Below are 21,361 nucleotides of genomic sequence, written 5' to 3'. Positions count from 1 at the left end.
CCAATGAAGTGTGAACTAACCACCCAATTTCAATGAACTGGTACTTCAAACTCTTCACAGATAGCACACTCCACACTTTTTTATAGTTCACGCACTCTCTTTCCCTCTCCCTCTCCCAACTACATCGGCGCTACGTCACTCATTCTCCTTTCACTTCAGTCCTCCCTCTACTGCCTGTCTACGAATCGCGCGGTGTTTGTGGGAACCTATTGTGGGGAACAATAGGTTTAGGAGGGGTTGGGGCAGTGCCAGCTAGGAACAAGGCCACTACAGTGTGTAAACTTTTAGATGGCAGGCCTCTCCCTAGTCCTGAATCGGTAGAAGTCGGTAAACGTCGGGGGGCTTCGGTAGGCACGCAGTTTCGACTGCTGCTGCCAACATTACGTAGCTGACTATGTTGTACAAGGTAGCCATTGTCGTCTGCTTCGTTATTATTTTGCGATGTACAGTTCTGCGTGTTTTTATTGTGAAGTTGTGCTAAACATTATCAAAATGAGTGAAGATGCAGTTGCTGGCCCATCTCGGGAGTCGCCAACAACCCCTACCAGTAAGCCTACAGTTAGAAGGAAACCAGTATTACGTAGCGATGCTCGCAAAATTATATTGCGTTTGATTGAATACTGCGAAAGGGAAAGGGAGCAGAAAAAATTGCTTCACCCCATTTACAAATCTTCAGTGAGAGCTGCCACATACACAGCACAAAGCATTCGTAGCACTGGAAGATTCAAACAGTTTTCCAAGAATCATCCTGACGTATCACTACAAACGCCTGGAAAGAAAAGGTGAGTTTCCATTTCAGATATTTTGTTCACGATCACTTTGAAGGAGTCCGAAATACCTTATATTTCATTTTTTCGTGCTACCGTATTTGTATGGAAACACCACTGGTTACTGTGTTATTTCGAAACACATTCATATTACAGTACATTTCCAAATGGTTTGTGAGCGCATAGTATATATATATATATATATATATATATATATATATATATATATATATTGGTAGGCGTGCCTTGTCCCCCCCCCCCCAACGGCTCCTCTCCCCTCGCCAGCCAATGCTTGCTTCCTCCTCTCCCCGCACTCCCTTCACAACTCTGCTGTCTTACAGGTAACACACTGTACACTGCTTGTGTGATGTCAGCTAAGAGTCGTACCACTACACTATGAGTCGAGAAAGACTTGTAGCTGCAAGTGTGTATTGGACTTTACGTTTATGAAATAATTCATTTATCTAAAATAAAAAGAAATTCTAATTTATTTTTTTACGATAAACTATTTTTTTGTAAAATCACCTTTAAACTTAAGTAATTTGAAGTTAAGTGAAATCATGAATCATCTGTATAAATATCTGTCTACAGAAATCAAGGAAAAGTTTGGGAATTCAATAAACAATGAATTAGTATTTATGTTTACACAGTTACCATATTTGTTTATTATCTAAAAGCACAAGAAAATAAACAGAGCCAAATTTTCAGCCCATTCTTCTCTTTCTATTGAGGGTTGTAGCATTATTTGTATTAACAATGTCATTGACCCACTTTGTATAATTATTCAAAAGAATATTGACAGCCACTCCAAGTATATTATTGTCAATGATTTCATGTACAGAGTGATTTGCAGTGCAAGCAAACCCAACAAATAAGTCATCAGGCAAGCTGCTATGACATACACAAAACAATACATTTCTTTGACACTTTTCCCGAAGAAATAACTCTTCTTTTTCTGTAAGCAGTTTCTGTGCAGTAACATATACACATGCTACAACATCCTGACTAGGATGGCAGAGACCACCTCTACTGGTCACAGTTGTTAAATGATTTCTGTCATCTTTCACAGTCTCATCATCTCCTGTTAGATACATTTTACAATAATCACATTTAAGTTTGTTAATGACTGCATATGAGCAGTAACCACTTATGTAGTGAAATACAGGCCACACATCCTCATCTAATTCCTATACATCAATATCTTCCACAACTACATTTAACTCATCATTATATATCACTTTTGGAAGGCCATTTATGTCTGTCTCATTAGAAAAAATATCCTTGGCAATTACATCACCACCTACTTTTTTGGACTTTAATATTAATGATACATAGTTTCATACCATCAGTTTACTTTTAGTCTCAAAAATCTATCTAATTGACACATGGTAATTACCACCACTCATCTGACGAAATTTACCAAACCTGCTTTCCAGGTCATCAGTTTGAACCTTGCTTTTTAGAAAATATTGCCTCTTTTTCTCATTGAGCCAATACCTAGCCAGATCCACCAATGCAAGAGTGGTATGCCTAAGAGCTAAATGTGTTTGTCTGCTAATACCAATTAAACCCTGAGAATTTTCCTTTATTAACCAATTTGCAAACTGATGTAGGTACTCTAGTATGTGCTCAGGATTCCTGGTTATTGGCTCTTTAAACCTATTTAATAACCTATGACCTTCTAATAAAGTTTTTACATTAACTGCATCCCACCACTTGCAAATGATCTCAATGAAAGTTGCAGTATCATTGTAGTATTCAATATTGTGTTTAGAGCCTAATTCCCTGAGAGAAACAGCTGTTGTATGGTCAAAAATATGGAGAGCAAGTTTTACATTCTGCCTTTCTATGGTTGAGGGATAAAGTGATTTAAGACATAGCTTGTTTGCAAATTTCAATAAATTTGCCTTTTCAGTCAAATGAAGAGATTTCAGACTATTGAAAGACGCAAAACTACCATCCACCTCATTATTAAAATCCAGAAACTCTAGAATCTCTTCTTTCTGATTTAGCCAACTGTTACGTATGCATTTTAATAGGTGCACACTATCAAATAGAAAATAAAAAGGCCCACTTCCAGCGCCTGGAGAAGGGTGTCGGTATTTAATTTTAAGTTCGGGTGGATCACTGAAGTAAGATACAGCTTTCTTATTGATGGGATTATTATCAGATACAATACCAAGAACTTCAAACACTATGCTTTCTAACTTCAATACGATATCTTTACAGAAGGTGAAAAGAGCAGGGGCCTGCATGACTTTGACTGGCAGAATATGAGCTACATCAGTGTACTGTGTATCCAAACTATGCACCATGAATACGTAGGTTGCAGATGCACATTCACTACTGTTATAAGTCTGTCCAACTATGTTTCCCCCTATGTAGTCCATTTGTGACTTTAAATGGATTTCATCCATCAAGAGGAGAACTGTCCGGGCTTCTTCAGTTAAAAATCTCACTTTCTTAGTTATGTATCCAACAAAACGTGCAGGTACTTGTTCAAGAGCAGGATTAGTAGCAAATGCACCACATATTCTAATCTGAGTATCAGGGCTAGGCAAGTTATTGTACCACTGCTTCTTAAAAACTTGTAACAGCGAGAAGAAATAGAATGAACTAATGACCACTAAAATATCCCATGAATGTATTGCACTATTCTTCTTGCATTTTAGCAATGGATTCTGTTCTTTCATAAAATTTATAATTTCATGTTTATCTGGCAACTTTTCAAGATAAATTATTCAAAATAGTGGATATGAAATATAGTGCTGGGGCACTTCCGCGTGCTCGCGCACGGCGTGTATACCAGGTTCTTTAGTTCTTCAGTGTAGTAGCTCTGTTTAACAATTTACAGTCTTCTTAAATCTGATATAAATACAGTTAAGTTTGCTTTAGTTACTGAAGAAGACTTAGCTCAACAGCATTTAAACTTTACTACCTAGAATTTTTAGAATGGACTCAACAGTGCTGAAATCATTACCCGTGACTGTTTGTGCAGTTATACTTCGCGTCCACGGGTAGCCAGCCTACCGTTGGCAGCGCTTGCAGACAAATGAATATTAAAGATACAAACGAAGAGGCTGGCTGTGTGAACACACACAGCCAACATGTAAATAAAATGCTTACGTTGTGAGTCTGGAACAGAAGCATGCGTGGAAGCCACGCTTGAAAGATAATCGTTCATGTAGGAATGTTTATCTCGTACACATTATTGACATAATTACACTAAATGTCAATTTGAGGATTGTCCTAATTAAATTTAAAAAGATACATGTGTATTTATGGATAAACATCAACGGATTTGGCGAATGTTCAGAGATTTTCGTTTAAAAACGTTGATTTATTCCACTTTTTTTCCTGTCAGGCGATTTCTTCTGTCAGTTATAAGGTGTCATGCCTCCGAGAACACTCTATCACATGGCGTGGAGGTTGCAACAATACACAGTCGTATTTTGCAAATTCAAAGAATGAGGGGTATACTAACAGCGGTTCAGACCACCACGGAGGTGGATTGCCTTGTCTCTGTTGCAGGCGCTCTTGTAAATATTTCCACTATTGCAGCAGCTCTCGGGTATGGATTACTCTGCAGCCTGCAAAACACTTCATCAAATTCGAGCCAGAGACCAGAACTAGATTCAGTGGTTGGAACTGAGATTGTTGCAGTAGCAGTGGATGTGTTCGTCATAAATTTCTCACAGTACCTGATCAGGTTTAATTTCACCTTCTCAACAGAATTCTTATCAGAAAAAAACATGTAATTTGTACAGGGGATCCATTGAAGTATATAGCTTCTCTGAAAATGGAATTTTCCTCTATATTTCGAAATCGTCGTTTTAGGTCTTCAGCTAACTTTTCGGCCATCTGTTGCACATCTACATGAATTTCAGTGTTATTAACAAACCTGCAACACCATTTTTTCAACGAGCGGCTAAGGAGTATAACTTCAGAAGCAGTGACAACATTTTCACTTGACATTTCCTCACTGCAGTCTTTGAAAACTTTCAACAGGTCACAGGCTTGTGTTACACTTGCAATGTCCTGTGCAGTCAGATTTGGAAGATCCGGATGATTCAGAGTAATAACTTTCATTAGGGAATTCTTACCCTCGATTATTCTTCACAGTATATCATAGGTTAAATTCCAACTTGTGTTCTGTGCCAGAACTGGCTCTTTCAACTGTTCCTGGATATTTTTCATTTTCGCGCAGGCCTGCGATCTTCTTTTAAAAAATTCAACAATTTTTTTTTTTGCTTTATTCAAAATGGGCAGAAGGGGTTGAATGTGCGTAAGCTCATTCTGAACAATTAAATTGAATGTGTGTGCAAAGCAGGTGATGTGTTTCCAGGTTGTGAGTCTTATAGCTGCCACAATATTAGCAGCATTGTCGCTAACAACACACACGACTTTTTCTTGAATACCCCATTCCCTTGTGACACGTCGCAGATCTTCGGAGAGTTTTTCTGACGTGTGCCTTTCGTTGTATTTAAAGCACTCTAGCAGGGAAGACGCCAGCTCCAGGTCTGTAACGTAGTGTGCTGTCACCGACAAATAACTCTCATTTGTGGTTGAGGTCCACCCATCCACTGTCAGCACAACCGTTTCCGCAGAATTAATTTTGACTCTCACAATTTCTTTCATCATGACGCACTGTTGTTGTAGTAGTGTATTGGAAATGGTCTGCCGAGCTGTCATTCTGTAAGCACGATTCAGTTTGCCTACAAAACTTTGGAAATGTTTGCTTTCCAATATGTTGAAGGGCAAATAATCCTTCACAACAGTCTCCAGAAGTGCGAAACTTATCTCCTGATTTCTTTTCTTCGAAAGGGGTTTCGGAAAATACATAGGTGATGTTCCGTGATATTGATGTCTGCTGTCTGATAATGAAGTGATACTGTTATTTTCTGGCACCGACTGCTGTTCGCTTCTGGCAATTGCTAATGTTGGTTCCGGATTGTCCGGGTTATTTGTCCAAGAAATGTCGGAAGATGCAGGAGCAGGTGGCACTAAGCGCCGGCTGATAGAGACACTGTTGGTTGCAGCACTCGAATATGACGCGCTAGATTAAATGTATTTCCTCCTTTATATGAAATACACTTAGAACAACAGTTGCAATTTGCTTTCCCATCACCTAAGTCAGCGAAGAAACCCCAGATTTCACTATTTTTACGCGATCGCGAGTTGCTAGCCATTGTATAAGAGTGAACAGACACAAAACTGCTTTCCAAATAAAATAAAGAGGTATTTTACCTTAAATCGTACCAGTGACTACAGGTGACAGTTTACGTTTTGTATTTGGAGGGTTACTATTCTCAACGAAAATAAAATCTACAGGAAAACTTCTGAATAATTACTTAACGTAGGTATATAGACTTTGTGGCAATGGTAAACATACTCACTCTATTTTGGATTAAATTTTAAAAGTAACATAAAATTGGTCTGCATTTCGTTGGTAGCCCTAGTTTTCAGTCCATGAATACAACAAATAAGGTTTCACTTGGCAGATAAAGACTTTTTTGGCGCTTCATGAGAAAATGTCGAGCAAGATTAAATGTAATACCTTTTTTATATGCGACAGGCTTTTCTGTTTATCTTTCCTTTGGCCCTTGGACCATGCTCTATTTAAGTTGACTCACGCTGTGAGAGCGTCAAACGTCGCGCGCACGTTACTGCATAGTTTGGCCATCTGTTGGTAAAATTACGAAGTATTACGAAGCTTTATTGTACGAGCGAGCCGAAACGAGCGTAGCCGCGGCTGAGCGGCGAACTGGGCAACTTCGCCAGGCTTCCGTAGTTCATGAATGAACTACTTCATTTGAACGCTTCACGGCAAAGGCTGAAATGAATGAAGTAGTTCACGGGAATGAACCGTCGACCCATCTCTAGTCCATTCGTCTGTCTGCCGGGCGTACGGAGTGAAACAGCTAGGCCAGGGTCTGCTTCGTAATATTTCGGCTACCATCGGACGCCTTCGGAGCGAATTCGTAGAACTAGGATCCTTCCTGTTTCGAAGGTCGCGTCAACAGGCAGCCAAATAGAATTATCTAGTACCGTATTACGCTGATAGGCCAGCATCCATTAAGACGCTGAACTGCAAAGCAGTAATTCGTTAATATTATGAACACATTAGCGACGTTAAACTTCGCAATACCGTTTTCAGATACCGAGTAATTTATAATACCGGTAGAACACTTTATGTATATATTGTTAAGAAAGTTTCGGTACACTTACTTTTAGTTTTGCATTACCAAAATTCCTTTTTTAGTAACTATTTAAACAGGTATAATTTTGTATCCCAGTTAAAGAACATCAAAACTCTTTTATACTTTTCCATACCAAAAGACGAAAGCAGGGGAACGACTATTCCACCACGAATGCTAAGCATACGATTGCACCGGCATTGCTTTATTATCTGAATTTTATAATTTATACATCTTTATACATCTTGGAAGCAGCAGATATTAGAAATGTTGCATGTTTCCCGGAATCGGTGCATTAAATGTTTTTAAGGGGGAAGCTGCAATGTATCGTCACGGTAGGGGAATCCCGTAACATATAGAGGCTCTCTTAGGAGTCCAGAGAGCTACGCGACTGCGTATGTGGTTGTAGGGAGTGCTGCGAATTCGGAGGTTGATCGGTACTGAATTAAATACGTATACGTATGTATTTCATTATTTGGGCTGCAAGGGGTTTGCCGAGTGTTGCTTTGTCTTCTTATTGTGCTAACTATAAATGTCATGGTTTGACTTCCTATGGTTAAGTCAGGGGCACCAATAAGGTATCTTGGGGGGGGGGGGGGGCGGCGGGGAGAAGCTAAACCTTGGTGTGTGTGTGTTTGGGGGGGGGGGGGGGGGATTACATTTTACAGTGGCAGTGGTTTTAGTTTCTGTTTTACCAATTATTGTAATATGCAGCTGTGATATTTTGAAAAATATTTTTATCATGTTGTTACAAGGTAGGGTAGCGCACTATTCAGTGTATGAACTAGATTTCCTGATATTTGCCACTTCATCCCCAAAAAATTACCGTATAGTTAATGAACTGCCCATTGCTTCAACAAAGAGAGCCCTGTAGCCAGATACCTGTCATTTAACGTTTGTACATAATGCTTATCCTTTGTTTTGTGAAACTGTTAGCGAAAATCACAATATTACACTACCTACTTTCTTCTTTCATCAGTGAGCCAGTTCTTAGCGTGTTCCATGAACACAGTTGGAATCTCTTGCTATGGTTTGCCATGTGTCAGTTGCTTTACAAATGTGAGAGCGTTTTGGCGAAAACAGTGGCACACGCTGCTAATTTAGATGATAATTTATTTTTATATTATCGTACCGTCGCTAGTGACCTTGATGTCGACTGGATATTCAGTCCTAATCTTCTTTCCGTTTTATTTTGCAGTTACCTTTACTTGTCACATTAGATCCAGTGGTGGATAGCTCAAATTATTTTTTCTTTTACAGTAATATTATATTTATAAATTTTGCTGTTTTCAGACTGAGATTGATATTGAGAAGAAACATATTAAGGAAATGAATGTATTGTGAAATGGTTGTCCATATGGCCAACAGTTAAATAGCTTTGTAGAAGAAGTTCTAGAGTGGGCACCACTTTACTTACTTCCGTGTAACAAACACTCTCTTCCATAATGAAGAATTTATCAAGAACATGATACAATAAGACATTACTGCATGTAAACAGAAAAGTAAGTCAACATTTTATATATTTTCACCTGTCAAGTTTGCTCCCACACAACAAAAATGTGAAAGAGCTTAGATATGTAAGAATGCTTACAACCTGTGACTTATTCAGTTATGGATTTAAATGATGTAAATAATCCAAGAACTTATAATATCCTGTTAAATGTACCGATTTTGCTTCCCTGTATTGTTTCAAGTGCTGCGGTTAGGCCGGTACAGTCCAGAATTACTTGTACTGTACATTATCTAAGTCCAGTGGTAACCCATTTGCAGGGAATTAGTTAATAAAGAAAAATGTATATTTTCATTTTCAAATGTCATCTCCATTAGGTTTGAATATAATACTAGTATCATCAGATTGGCAAATCAACTGTTTTTGCTTCTTCTATGTATGACAGCAGATAATTTATATATAACAAGAACAAGAGCAGACCTAGTATCAAACTCTGTGATGCATCTGTGGGGTACATTCCTTAGGTGTCTTATATTGTGTCATTTAGTTTTTGTACAACCTGATTTGTGAATTGAAAAGTAGCTTATCCTATGGAGAATCCATTTTGAAGTCCAAATTAGGACTGACAAAGGATCTTATAGGTGTATTATTGTCATGATTGTTGCAGAAACTTTAAACAGAAACATGGAATATGCAAGTATCCTGCTTAATGTGAACATAACATAACAGTATCCAAATTATCAACTTGTTTGTCTCTTGCATGTTCTTTGAACAGTATAAATACCTCCTGTGTAGCTGTAAATGCTATTCTATGTCTACCAATTCATCCATACTTTTTACATCACTGTGAAGTGCATGGCAGAGAATAACTTCCATTGTAACAGACAGTACCATTTTTCTTTTCACTAGTTTATGCATAATGCCTTCTTAATAACTTCTGTGCATGCTGTATTTAGTATGATGTTGGATTTGTAAGTGCTATAGAAGCAATACATAAGGCATAGTCCATATCAATTCAGGCAGGCTAGGAAAAAATCTTACCTTCATAGTCTCTGATGTTATTGAAGTAAGGAACATGTATTTTTTGATTCCTTCAACAAAACTTCTGCTCAGAGATGCAGCCCTCCAAAGATAACACTGTGCATACCATTCTGAAGATATGAATTTTGGAAAAAATCTCTGAAACAGTTGTAGATATTTTGTTGTGTTTTTTGTTTGAAAGATAATTGCTTTATGATCACAAATAAATCCTCCATTTGGACTTATCTATCAAAGTTCATTTACTATAGCATTCTGAACTTTTTTAAATAATTTATGGATTTTCTTTTCAAAAATGCCAATCCATAAAATTTTGATTTTTTTTATGTTGATTAGTACCACTAGTTCTATATTCCCTGAAGAGGAGACCTTTCACTTTCAGCTTGAACAGCTTTTACAAATTTTAGTTTTGAAAGATGAGTAAGAGGCTCATTTTTCAAGCATTATAAGTGCCCCCCCCCCCCCCCCCCCCCACCCAATCAACCATGGACCTCGCCATCGGTGGGGAGGCTTGCGTGCCTTAGCGATACAGATGGCCGTACCGTAGGTGCAACCACAACGGAGGGGTATCTGTTGAGAGGCCAGACAAACGTGTGGTTCCTGAAGAGGGGCAGCAGCCTTTTCAGTAGTTGCAGGGGCAACAGTCTGGATGATTCACTGATCTGGCCTTGTAACATTAACCAAAACGGCCTTGCTGTGCTGGTACTGCGAACTGCTGAAAGCAAGGGGAAACTGCAGCCGTTATTTTTCCCGAGGGCATGCAGCTTTACTGTATGATGGGTAAAATATTCCGGAGGTAAAATAGTCCCCCATTTGGATCTCTGGGCGGGGACTACTCAAGAGGACGTCGTTATCAGGAGAAAGAAAACTGGCGTTCTACAGATCGGAGCGTGGAATGTCAGATCCCTTAATTGGGCAGGTAGGTTAGAAAATTTTGAAAAGGGAAGTGGATAGGTTAAAGTTAGATGTAGTAGGAATTAGTGAAGTTCGGGGCAGGAGGAACAAGACTTTTGGTCAGGTGAATACTGGGTTATAAATACAAAATCAAATAGGTGTAATGCAGGAGTAGGTTTAATAATGAATAAAAAAATAGGAGTGCGGGTAAGCTACTACAAACAGCATAGTGAACGCATCATTGTGACCAAGATAGACACAAAGCCCATGCGTACTTCAGTAGTACAAGTTTATATGCCAACTAGCTCTGCAGATGATGAAGAAATAGATGAACTGTATGATGAGATAAAAGAAATTGTTCAGGTAGTGAAAGGAGACGAAAATTTAATAGTCATGGGTGACTGGAATTCGTCAGTAGGAAAAGGGAGAGGAGGAAACTTAGTGGGTGAATATGGTTTGGGGCTAAGAAATGAAAGAGGAAGCCGTCTGGTAGAATTTTGCACAGAACATAACTTAATCATAGCTAACACTTGGTTCAAGAATCATAAAAGAAGGTTGTATACATGGAAGAATCCTGGAGATACTAAAAGGTATCAGATAGATTATACAATGGTAAGACAGACATTTAGGAACCAGGTCTTAAATTGTAAGACATTTCCAGGGGCAGATGAGGACTCTGACCAGAATCTATTGGTTATGACCTGTAGATTAAAACTGAAGAAACTGCAAAAAGGTGGGAATTTAAGGACATGGGATCTGGATAAGCTGAAAGAACCAGAGGTTGTACAGAGTTTCAAGGAGAGCATAAGGGAACAATTGACAGGAATGGGGGAAAGAAATACAGTAGAAGAAGAATGGGTAGCTCTGAGGGGTGAAGTAGTGAAGGCAGCAGAGGATCAAGTAGGTAAAAAGATGAGGGCTGTTATAAATCCTTGGGTAACAGAAGAAATATTGAATTTAATTGATGAAAGGAGAAAATATAAAAATGCAGTAAATGAAACAGACAAAAAGGAATACAAACGTCTTAAAAATGAGATCGACAGGAAGTGCAAAATGGCTAAGCAGGAATGGCTAGAGGACAAATGTAAGGTTCTAGAAGCTTATCTCACTAGGGGTAAGATAGATATTGCCTAAAGGAAAATTAAAGAGACCTTTGGAGAGAAGAGAACCACTTGTATGAACATCGAAAACTCAGATGGCAACCCAGTTCTAAGCAAAGAAGGGAAGGCAGAAAGGTGGCAGGAGTATATAGAGGGTTTATACAAGGGCAACGTACTTGAGGACAATATTATGGAAATGGAAGAGGATGTAGATGAAGACGAAATGGGAGATAGGATACTGCGTGAAGAGTGTGACAGAGCACTGAAAGACCTGAGTCGAAACAAGGCCCCGGCAGTAGACAACATTCCTTTAGAACTACTGATAGCCTTGGGAGAGCCAGTCATGACAAAACTCTACCATCTGGTGAGCAAGATGTATGAGACATGCAAAATTCCCTCAGACTTCAAGAAGAATATAATAATTCCAATCCCGAAGAAAGCAGTTGCTGACACATGTGAAAATTATCGAACTATCAGTTTAATAAGCCACAACTGCAAAATACTAACGCGAATTCTTTACAGACGAATGGAAAAACTGGTAGATGCAGACCTCGGGGAGGATCAGTTTGGATTCCGTAGAAATGTTGGAACCCGTGAGGCAATACTGACCTTACGACTTATCTTAGAAGAAAGATTAAGAAAAGGCAGACCTACGTTTCTAGCATTTGTAGACTTAGAGAAAGCTTTTGACAATGTTGATTGGAATACTCTGGTATGTCTTCTAGGCCAAGTGTCTGTAAAAACAGTCCTCCCTTTCCAGGCAGTCTCCACATACACTTCCCATCACAGACTACTAATGACTTCACACGCCCGACCAAGGTGTCAATATGTCATGTGCTCCAGTAAGTTCTTCAAAGTTACTACACACAGTTCAAAATTTGCACTGTACAAACATAAACAGACAGCTCTAGGTGCATGTGGAACTATTTACTTATGTCATAGTGCATAAAATTTTGACCTTCCAATATGTAAATTTGTATAGTTGCTCTTGTAAATTGCAAAAGTTTCTTTAATAGTTCGAGTCATGTACCTCTTCGCTTTCACAACTCTTTGACCTTCAGCTTTTACAGTCTTCTTTGTTGTTTCTTTGTTGGCACTCTGGTGAGAACAGCCCCATTTATCTTCCAGGTACAATGACTGCACTATTTGGACTTGAGCTGCTTTTACAGGATGACTATAACAGGGTTTTGGTCTTCCAAAGACTCTCACATTTCTTGATTTGTCTACCATGTACTTTGATACTGTTTGAATGTGTTTCAAAATTGTTTTCTTCGAAAATGTCTCTGGAATAATAGTTAAAACTTGCACCTTTTCACTGTAGGATGCACAGTGTTCAATGGCTGAATTGATACTTGTGAAAAGTTCCTGGCAAGAGGTGCAGGAGTGCTTTTGTTCATTTTTCTTCTGAAGGTGGAATTTCTAGTCTGAAGTGTGTGATCAGTTTTGCTGTAGTGTATTGATCCATAGCTTTAGTAATTTCTCTGCACTTTCATGATGCACAGAGCTTATGACTCTACTTCACTGACCATGGTTTCTTAACAGTGCTAACACCTAACTCTGTAGTTGACCGATTCAGGGTATTTAATTCTTCCTCTATTGACCCAAAACCTGCATCATCTGCACCATGGGAGGCTTCATGTTGTTCAGATACTATCATTTTTGTTATTCCGTCAAAACATTTTGAACACAAAAAGTCGTCACTGTAAATACCTTCACATTGAAACAGAGTCTTCAAATGAGAACACTTATTCCCACCCTGAACAAAGTCTGTTTTTTGTCTGTCTTGTATATCACTCTTTTATTGATATTCAAATAGTCAGCACACTTCACTCTCCTGTGGCCCAAGTCAGACGACATTTCAAACAGTCCTTTTCACAAAACACACTGTAGCTGTGTTAACTGGCAAATTGCTCACGAAAACACAGAACTCACTGGATGGTCTCAGATTTTTTAGAAACCTCTTCAGTAAACAAATTAGCACTGAACAAGTAGAATTCAAAAACTTGCAGTGAACAACCATGACAACAAAGTGTAATAAATATCTATGACAATGAAAGTGAAAAGAAATAATTACAACAAAAAAAGTGATAACAACTGAAAAATTGAAAATTAGCGTACGGGATCATTGGTCGGGAGGCCCCTATTCAGTGATATTTGGCTGCCAAGTGCAAGTCTTATTTCATTCAACACCACATTGGGCGACTTGCGTGCCAGTAATGAGGGTGAAATCATGATGGGGACAACACAACACCCAGTCCACGAGTGGAGAAAATCCTCAACCCGTCAGTGAATCGAATCTGGGTCCACTTGCATGGGAGGCAAGCACATGACCACCGAGCTAACGAGGCAGGCAGGCAATGATAACAAATAACTGCCACAAAGACAATAGAAATAAACATTGTAACAAAGAAATTAATAAGAAACAACTTCAGTGAAAACATACATTACCCTTGTAAGTTACAAAATTATTTTTTAAAATAAAGCCTGTCCAACTTAAAAGTGGAAAGTCTCATTTACAGAGAATACAGTACTACATGGTACTAATCAACAGAAAAAATCTAACTTTTCTGGATTGGCATTTTGAAAAAAAAAAAAAAAAACTTTTTCTGTAAATTATTTAAAAAAAAATCCAAAAGGCGAAAGCAACGGAATTTTGACAGATATTTCCAAGCGGAAAATACTGTTGCAATCATAAACAAATTATCTTTCAATTAAAAAAACTCTAACAAAATATCTAGAACTGTTAGAGAGGTACAGCATTTTAAAATTTTTTCTGAAATTCACACTTTCAAAATGATGTCATCTTTGGAGGCCTGTATCTCGGGGCACGAAATTGTTTTGAGAGAAAAAAAAGTGTTTCTTACTTACTCCTGAATTTTAACATAACCTAAATTCAATTACATCTGAGACTGTGAAGGTGATCCCCCCCTCCCCCCCCCCCCCCCTGCCTGAAGTGATATGGTTTATGCCATAAGGGGGCTGTGATATGTTCTTAGACTCCCCACTTAATGCAGTTTTCTGAAATCTGTAAGTATGCTTTTGAGGCATAGTTGGTGTCTTATCTTCAAGCATCTACCAGTTAAGGTTTTATGACACTCCTCCATGAGTCAAATGGACTTATGACCATTGTGCTACCCTTCTTACTATTCTTAACATCCTACACACTTCCAAAATTATCAGCTACATTCTGTATTACTTGTTTTTTATCTTTCCCAGAAGCAGCCAGTAAAGTCTGCCAAATTTCTCTCTTACAGGTGCATGCTTATTGTTTTCTCAGTTGGGGTTGAGTGAGATAGATTAGTTACTGAGATATTGGAACTGTATGCAGGAATAGTGGGATTTGAAACCCAGTCCAGACACATGAGTTAGGTTTTAGTAAAGTAACTGGTGATAATATCGCGTCCTCAATGGATAAAGAGCTCTGTGACTAGTGAAATTTAGTTTGTTTTAGAGTGACAGTAACAGTCCTCACATTTTGAATGAACTTTGTTTCTTTAAACCAGGGCTGGAAATGCTTTAAAATGGTTGTGATTTAAAGTATTAAAGTTCTTACAATACTAATCATCCTTTGGATTTTTGATATTTTAACAAAAATTAAGCTTGCCATACTAGTTTATAGAATTGGGTTAAGTTGTCTGTTACTACAAACCAAAAAAATTGTTCATATGTTACTTTTCTTACCCACACATGTTCCATAACAATTGTGTAGTTACTAGTGGATTTTTAGTGTACTGAAAGCTTAATTACTTCTTGGTTAGACATCATGGGACCTTCTATAACAGGCCTGATAGCCTCTTGTAATATGTTTCGGTGTTTCTGTCATCATGCACATGTTCCGCAAATGACAGTGGAGGAACAAAAACACTGTATATGAAATTTTTAGTTAGATCACTCACAAGTGTATACACAGCAGTTCACAGTGTTTTTATTTGTGTTGAGTATGTTCTTTGTTCAACAATAAACATTATAAGTTTTGGTAATAGTCATGTAAAGCCTTTAGATGATTATATACAGTAATTATGTTCAGAGCGGGAGTGGATAACGTTCCAAATAGTGGTTTCCCATTCTGAGTTTAGTTTTATCCTTGACACACAGTTTGTCTGTGCTAACCTCTGCTTTTTGTTATGAGGAAAGGCTCCGTTCATTGCAAAAAGATGTGATTGGAGCTACAATTCACACTCAAGAACATAATAGTGTACTTAACACGAAAACCCAAAGCACATCATTTGATGATGCTTTTCTGGCTAAATTGATAAATGTTTGTTTATTTATTCATCCGAAAAATCTTTCCACATTATGGGATACAATACAAAACCACAAACAAACACAAAACAGAATGAGATTTTCACTTTGCAGTGGAGTGTCCATTGATATGAAACTTCCTGGCAGATTAAAACTGTGTGCCAGGCCGAAACTCGAACTTGGGACCTTTGCCTTTTGTAGGCAAGTGCTCTTCCAACTAAGCTACCCAAGCACAACTTGTGACCCATTCTCACAGTCTCAATTGTGCTAGTGCCTCATTTCCTACCTTCGAAACTTCACAGAAGCTCTTCTGTGAACCTTGCAGAACTAGCATTCCTACCCACGAAAGGCAAAGGTCCTGAGTTTGAGTCTCAGTCTGGCATACAGTGTTAATCTGCCAGGAAGTTTCAGATAGAAAACACACACACAGATACACACACACACACACACACACACACACACACACACACCACACACACACACACACACACACACACAGTGCAACAAGCATATGAATTTTTTGCTTTGTCCATAAAAGAATTTGCACTATTGTAGTAGCTACACTGCCTTGTTTCAAGTCTCTGGTATTTCAAATGTCCTAAAGATTCTGTTCGTGAATAGAAGCAATGATCCAGTAAGAAGGGTTTTATGAAAAAGTGGAAGACTGTTGTAAACTTGTGTAGCACTCTTAGTAGTGGAAGTTTTGTTAGATGATGTCCTTATTTATTGGACACGAACCTGTTCTTTTTGCCATATTAAAATTTTTATTTATGTCTTTTAAACTTGTTCTGATATATTTACAAATTTCTAGTATATACAAATAGAGAAGTGTTAGGACTGATGACTTTTGAGAGGGGATTTGGAAAAACCTGTTTGTCAAACATGATGCATCACTCTTATAGTTCTTTCCTGAGCTAAGGAAATTACTGAACTATGTGCTGTATTAACTCAGAATATAATTCCATACAGTAGAATGCTGTGGAATTTTCTTTTAACAGAGAGTAAAAGCAGTCTATTACTTATTCTATTTAGCATTCCATTTATTTTGTTTATGTGTGTATGCCATTTGAAGTCATTTTGAAGTCAAATGCCTAAAAACTTTATTTCTGAGGAAGGTGGAATTTTATTGGAGTTTATTGTCATACCATACTGGTGTCGTATGCATCACCTTGTAAACATAAATTTGGGAATGTTGTTTTTTTGTGTTTGTCTGTAGCTTATTCCCCTCAAACCAACCATACAATTGTGCTTAGGCTTATGTACATCTGTGCATAGTTGATTTGGGGTGTTTCCTGTAGTTAGGATATTTGTATCAGCTGCAAAAAGTATTTGTGATTCAGTGTTTCATTGGGTTTTGGGTGGACCCAGGAAAACATGATGTATAGCAAGATGAGCAACACAAACACTTACCTTTAAATTTGATACCTTCAGTATTTGCGGAACTGATAATGTGATAGCTGATACCCTTGGTAGGATGCTAGAAACAGATGGTGAAATGGAAGAGCAAATGCCAACAAGTACTAATTTGATATTAACTGGTGTGCCCCAGTTGTTTAAAGAAATCCAAGTTAAAAAGGACATAGAAATTCATGGTATTAAAGAAAAATTGTAAAAGGGTGAACTGTATACACCTTATTTATTTAACAAGAATTTGTTTTGTTATATTTCACGGTATGATAAAAAAAAACTAAAAATTGTGATTTTGTAAGACCTAATTCCTTATTTTTCCATTATTACCATGAATCACTGGTTGGTTGACATTTTGGGTGTTTAAGACAAGAAATTAGAGTGAAATTTGTGTGGAACAACATGTACAGAGATATAAAGAACAGAATTTCTATTTGTAAGCTGTGTGTGGAAAGAGTCTGTTCAAAACAGTAAGGTAGGATTCCTTACCTCTAAACCTGTGGAAAAGGTATGAGATAAAATGTATACCGATTTTCTGGGGCCACTACCTAAGTCTAAAGGAGGTAATACCTATATTTTTGTTTGTATAGATGCCTTCTCGTGGTTGACATGGTTTGAGGTAGCTACCACCAAGGTGGTGATTCATAAATTGAAGAGTGTGTTTGCTATGTGCTTCCTGCCACAGTCCTTCATTACAGACAGTGCTACATGTGTTACATCATATGTGTTCAAGAATCGTGGCTGAATGAGGTTATCCAACTCACGTTATAAATGCCATTAAGAGTCTATACACAAACACCGAAATTTTTGTAGGTATGCTAAATATAACATCAAAGCCAATTAACACAAACAAAGGAGTAGGACAAGGATGCTGTATTTCTCCAACACTCAATAATATACAAAGAAACGAAGTTATCAGCAAATGGAAAATGTGGAACATAAATTGAGTTCTTTTAGATCGTGATAGGAGAGTTAAGTGCAAGGAAAGTTAAGTGCAATTTTATATACAGATGACCTAATTCTGATTACAGAGAATGAAAATGACCTTCAAATAAGTTGCAGCAGGTAGTCCCAGATTACAACCTTGCATTGTCAGTAGATAAAATGAAAGTAATGACATTTCAGGGCAGACTCAACCAGTATGATCTAAAATAGTCTTCAGTAATAAAATCTTTGAGCAAGTAAAACATTTTAAATATCTAAGATGCAATATCAGTTGTGAATATAACAATGATGTGGAAAAAAAAATAAGTAAATTTACAGAGTGATTATAATTAAAATTAAAACTTTCAAAACACTATACAAATAACACCACTAGTCAGAATGATGTCAAATTGCAATGGAATATTATCAGATAAGGGGGAAAACATATGGCAGACAAAAAAAAATTAGTGATTTTAATTGATCAGTAGATGGCGGTGTATGTGTCAGAATATGTAAATGAAAGCCACTGTCATGTGCACAACCCATTGAAGTTAGCATAAACACCGCCAGGTACACAGCTTTTTCTCCTTTCGCATCTGCAATGTTCGCCATGACTGTCTTAATGGAGGATCGCGCTCAGCTTGTAAAGCTGTATTACAAGAATGATGAGTGTGCACATGTTTTTGTGCAGGAGTTCCGGTCACTGAAGGGTTTGAAAAAAATCATTGGTCCCATGACTGCTGTGGGTCTGGAGAAAATAACTTGGAAATTCAAAAAGATGGGTTCTTTTGGTGTGCAACCTGGTAGAGGGAGGAAATGAATCAATTTGATGTCAGTGGAAACAGTGGCCACATCAATGCAGGAGCGGATGAGTGGTGGTGTGCAAACGTTTAGTGCACAAAAAAATGCCCAAACATTCGACATACCCTTGAGCAAGGTGCTTAAAATCCAACTAAACATCCTTCTTTGCTATCCATTTAAAATTAACCATGTGCACGAGTTGCTTCCTGTTGACCTACCAGCAAGAGAAACCTTTGCTTTAGAATTTCTTGCCCAGATGGAAGTGGGCAATAATTGACCATGGAAGATTTTGTGGACAGACATAGCCCACTTTCATCTGACAGGATATGTCAGTACACAGAATTGTCGAATATGGGCAACTGAAAATCCACAAGCAAATCAACTAGTACCACTTCACCCTTAAAAGGTCACTGTGTGGTGCAGGTTTATGGCATCATTTATCATAGGGCCATATTTTTTCAAAGAGACAGACTGTTCTGGTCCTGTTACCTGTAAGTGCTATGGTAGGTGGTAACTGCTATGAGGGCCTTTTGCACAACCATGTCATTCCAGCTCTGCAAAAGCATGGATGTGTGGATGGGATCATTTTTATGCAAGATGGCACACCTCCGCACATTACAAATCCAGTTAAACAGCTTCTGAAGCGCCATTTCGGAAATGCTAGAATTCATCAGCCACAATTTCCCTACAGCATGGCCATCCCGATCACCTGATCTTAATCCGTGTGACTTCTGGCTGTGGGGCTATCTGAAAGGTGTTGTGTTCAGTGTTCAGATTGCAAACTTAGCTGCAGTGAAGGCTCACATTGCGCAACACATTCTGAGCATAACCCTGTAAACACTTTGATCAGTTGAGGAACATGCTGTTTCTTTATTTCAACTTGTTGCAGTAAATGGTGGACAGCATATTGATCATGTTTTGCACCAGTCACATGGAAATTAATAATCCAATTTGATTTTGAGTGATGCTTTTCATGCAGGTTTTGGCCTCAGGACAATTAAAAACTGATTTGACTGATGCTTCTTATGTTGTTTTTGGCTTCAGGACAATTAAAAGCTGATGTGAGTGATGCTTTTTATGGTGTTTTTGGCCTCAGGACAATTAAAAACCAATTTTTCCCATCTGATGATATTGCCATAGTGGATGTTCTTATGTAACTAACAGTATCACACCTGTACACCAATGCACACTGAGTAGTACAGTTTGTTTAACATCAAACCAACACCTTAGGCAATGTTGTATGATTCATTTGTCAATTGTAGTAGGTCACTATTAAATTAAGATGCTTACAGTGCCATCTATTTTTATATATTGTAACTATTTATTTTTCTTCTGCCATATGTGTTTCCCCTTCTCCGATAATATTCCGTTGAAATTTGATGTCATTCTGACCAGTGGCGTTATTTCTACAGCAGTTTGAAAGTTTAACTTTAATTATAATCACCCTGTACTTCCTTATGTTTAACTATTGTAAAAAGTTTGCAGAATAAATCCAGGGAAGTGCAATGTGGGAAGTGCAATGTGGGCAAGAAGAAGATATCAAGAAAGTAGAATATAGTCACAAGAAATATGATTTCTAAGAAGTGTGGAATGATGTACAAGGGATTTGGAAGGGTGTACAAGGGAAGATGAAGAAAGAAATGAAGAGGTGAGGAAACATTTAGGAATAAATAACTTAAATGAGAAAATGGAATGTACAAGTAGACCAACTGGGTGGAGAAAGATACCTTGCAAAGGCTCTAAATCGTCAATGTTCTGTAAGAACAAATATAGGAGGACGATGCAAGAGATTTGTACCCAGGGTGGTTCGTGAAGGAGTAGCTAGTCATGGCAGTCAAGAAGTGTTGGTAGAAAGTCTGAGAAGCAACAAATGGGAAAGGTGTCATGACATTGCTAGCTGAAAGCTGGGGCTCAAGAGGGCATCCATCCTGGAACCAACACTCCAGGTGGTGGCCAGCAGTCAACACATGATTTATCTCCCACGCTTCCTTTTGATTACTAAGTACAGGTGCATGGTTCGCATGTTACCAGCAGATCACATCCCATAGCAACGAACAACCTTTGTGGAATTGATAGACCTACACAGCACATAGAACACAAATAATTTTACTTGTACATTATAGGAGAATATTAAAATGAAAAATGAAAAACAACCCTCTGTTAATGGCACCAAGATTGTGTTCAGCCAACAGTATTTTTTATCCAGGTAGTAAGTTATAATACATGCCAGTTTTCGTAAATTTGTTTCAGGTATTGTTGTGTATCATATTTTGTATGGTCCAGCAAGTCTCACACTTATGGTTCAGCACATTAGATATTGCATAAGGTATTATTTATAACTGTACTAAATTTAAATAGAGAATTGTGACTGAATATCTATTACAGATCTGTGATACAAATAAGTTGTAACATTTACTGTATGTTTTTTAATAACAGTATTTGTGAACAGATATGGCTTAAGTAAACTTTAAATAGGTAATTATAAATAAGTCAGTGACATATATATATACTTCACAAGTGATTAACTTATTGCCTAGAGAT

At 37.9% G+C, this 21,361-nt stretch overlaps 1 protein-coding gene across 6 annotated transcripts in view; it reads left to right on the top strand.

Moving 5' to 3' along the window:
* The first annotated feature begins 395 nt into the window (after window positions 1-395).
* The window catches only part of LOC126267368 (uncharacterized), a 48,851-nt gene continuing 27,885 nt past the window's right edge, over window positions 396-21,361 (top strand). The window contains exons 1-2 of one of the 6 annotated variants that reach the window (XM_049972545.1): window positions 396-782; window positions 8,258-8,466. The gene's annotated coding sequence lies outside the window, so the exon portion shown is untranslated. Of the gene's footprint in view, window positions 783-6,759; window positions 7,424-8,257; window positions 8,467-21,361 lie in introns of those variants that run through there. The other 5 variants (XM_049972544.1, XM_049972547.1, XM_049972541.1 and 2 more) reach the window with 5 other exon arrangements.

This window comes from Schistocerca gregaria, chromosome 4, assembly GCF_023897955.1.
Source record: "Schistocerca gregaria isolate iqSchGreg1 chromosome 4, iqSchGreg1.2, whole genome shotgun sequence".
Taxonomy (NCBI): Eukaryota; Metazoa; Arthropoda; class Insecta; order Orthoptera; family Acrididae; genus Schistocerca; species Schistocerca gregaria.
The sequence above is the reverse complement of the archived record's forward strand: the minus strand, read 5'-3'. Positions and strand labels throughout refer to the sequence as shown.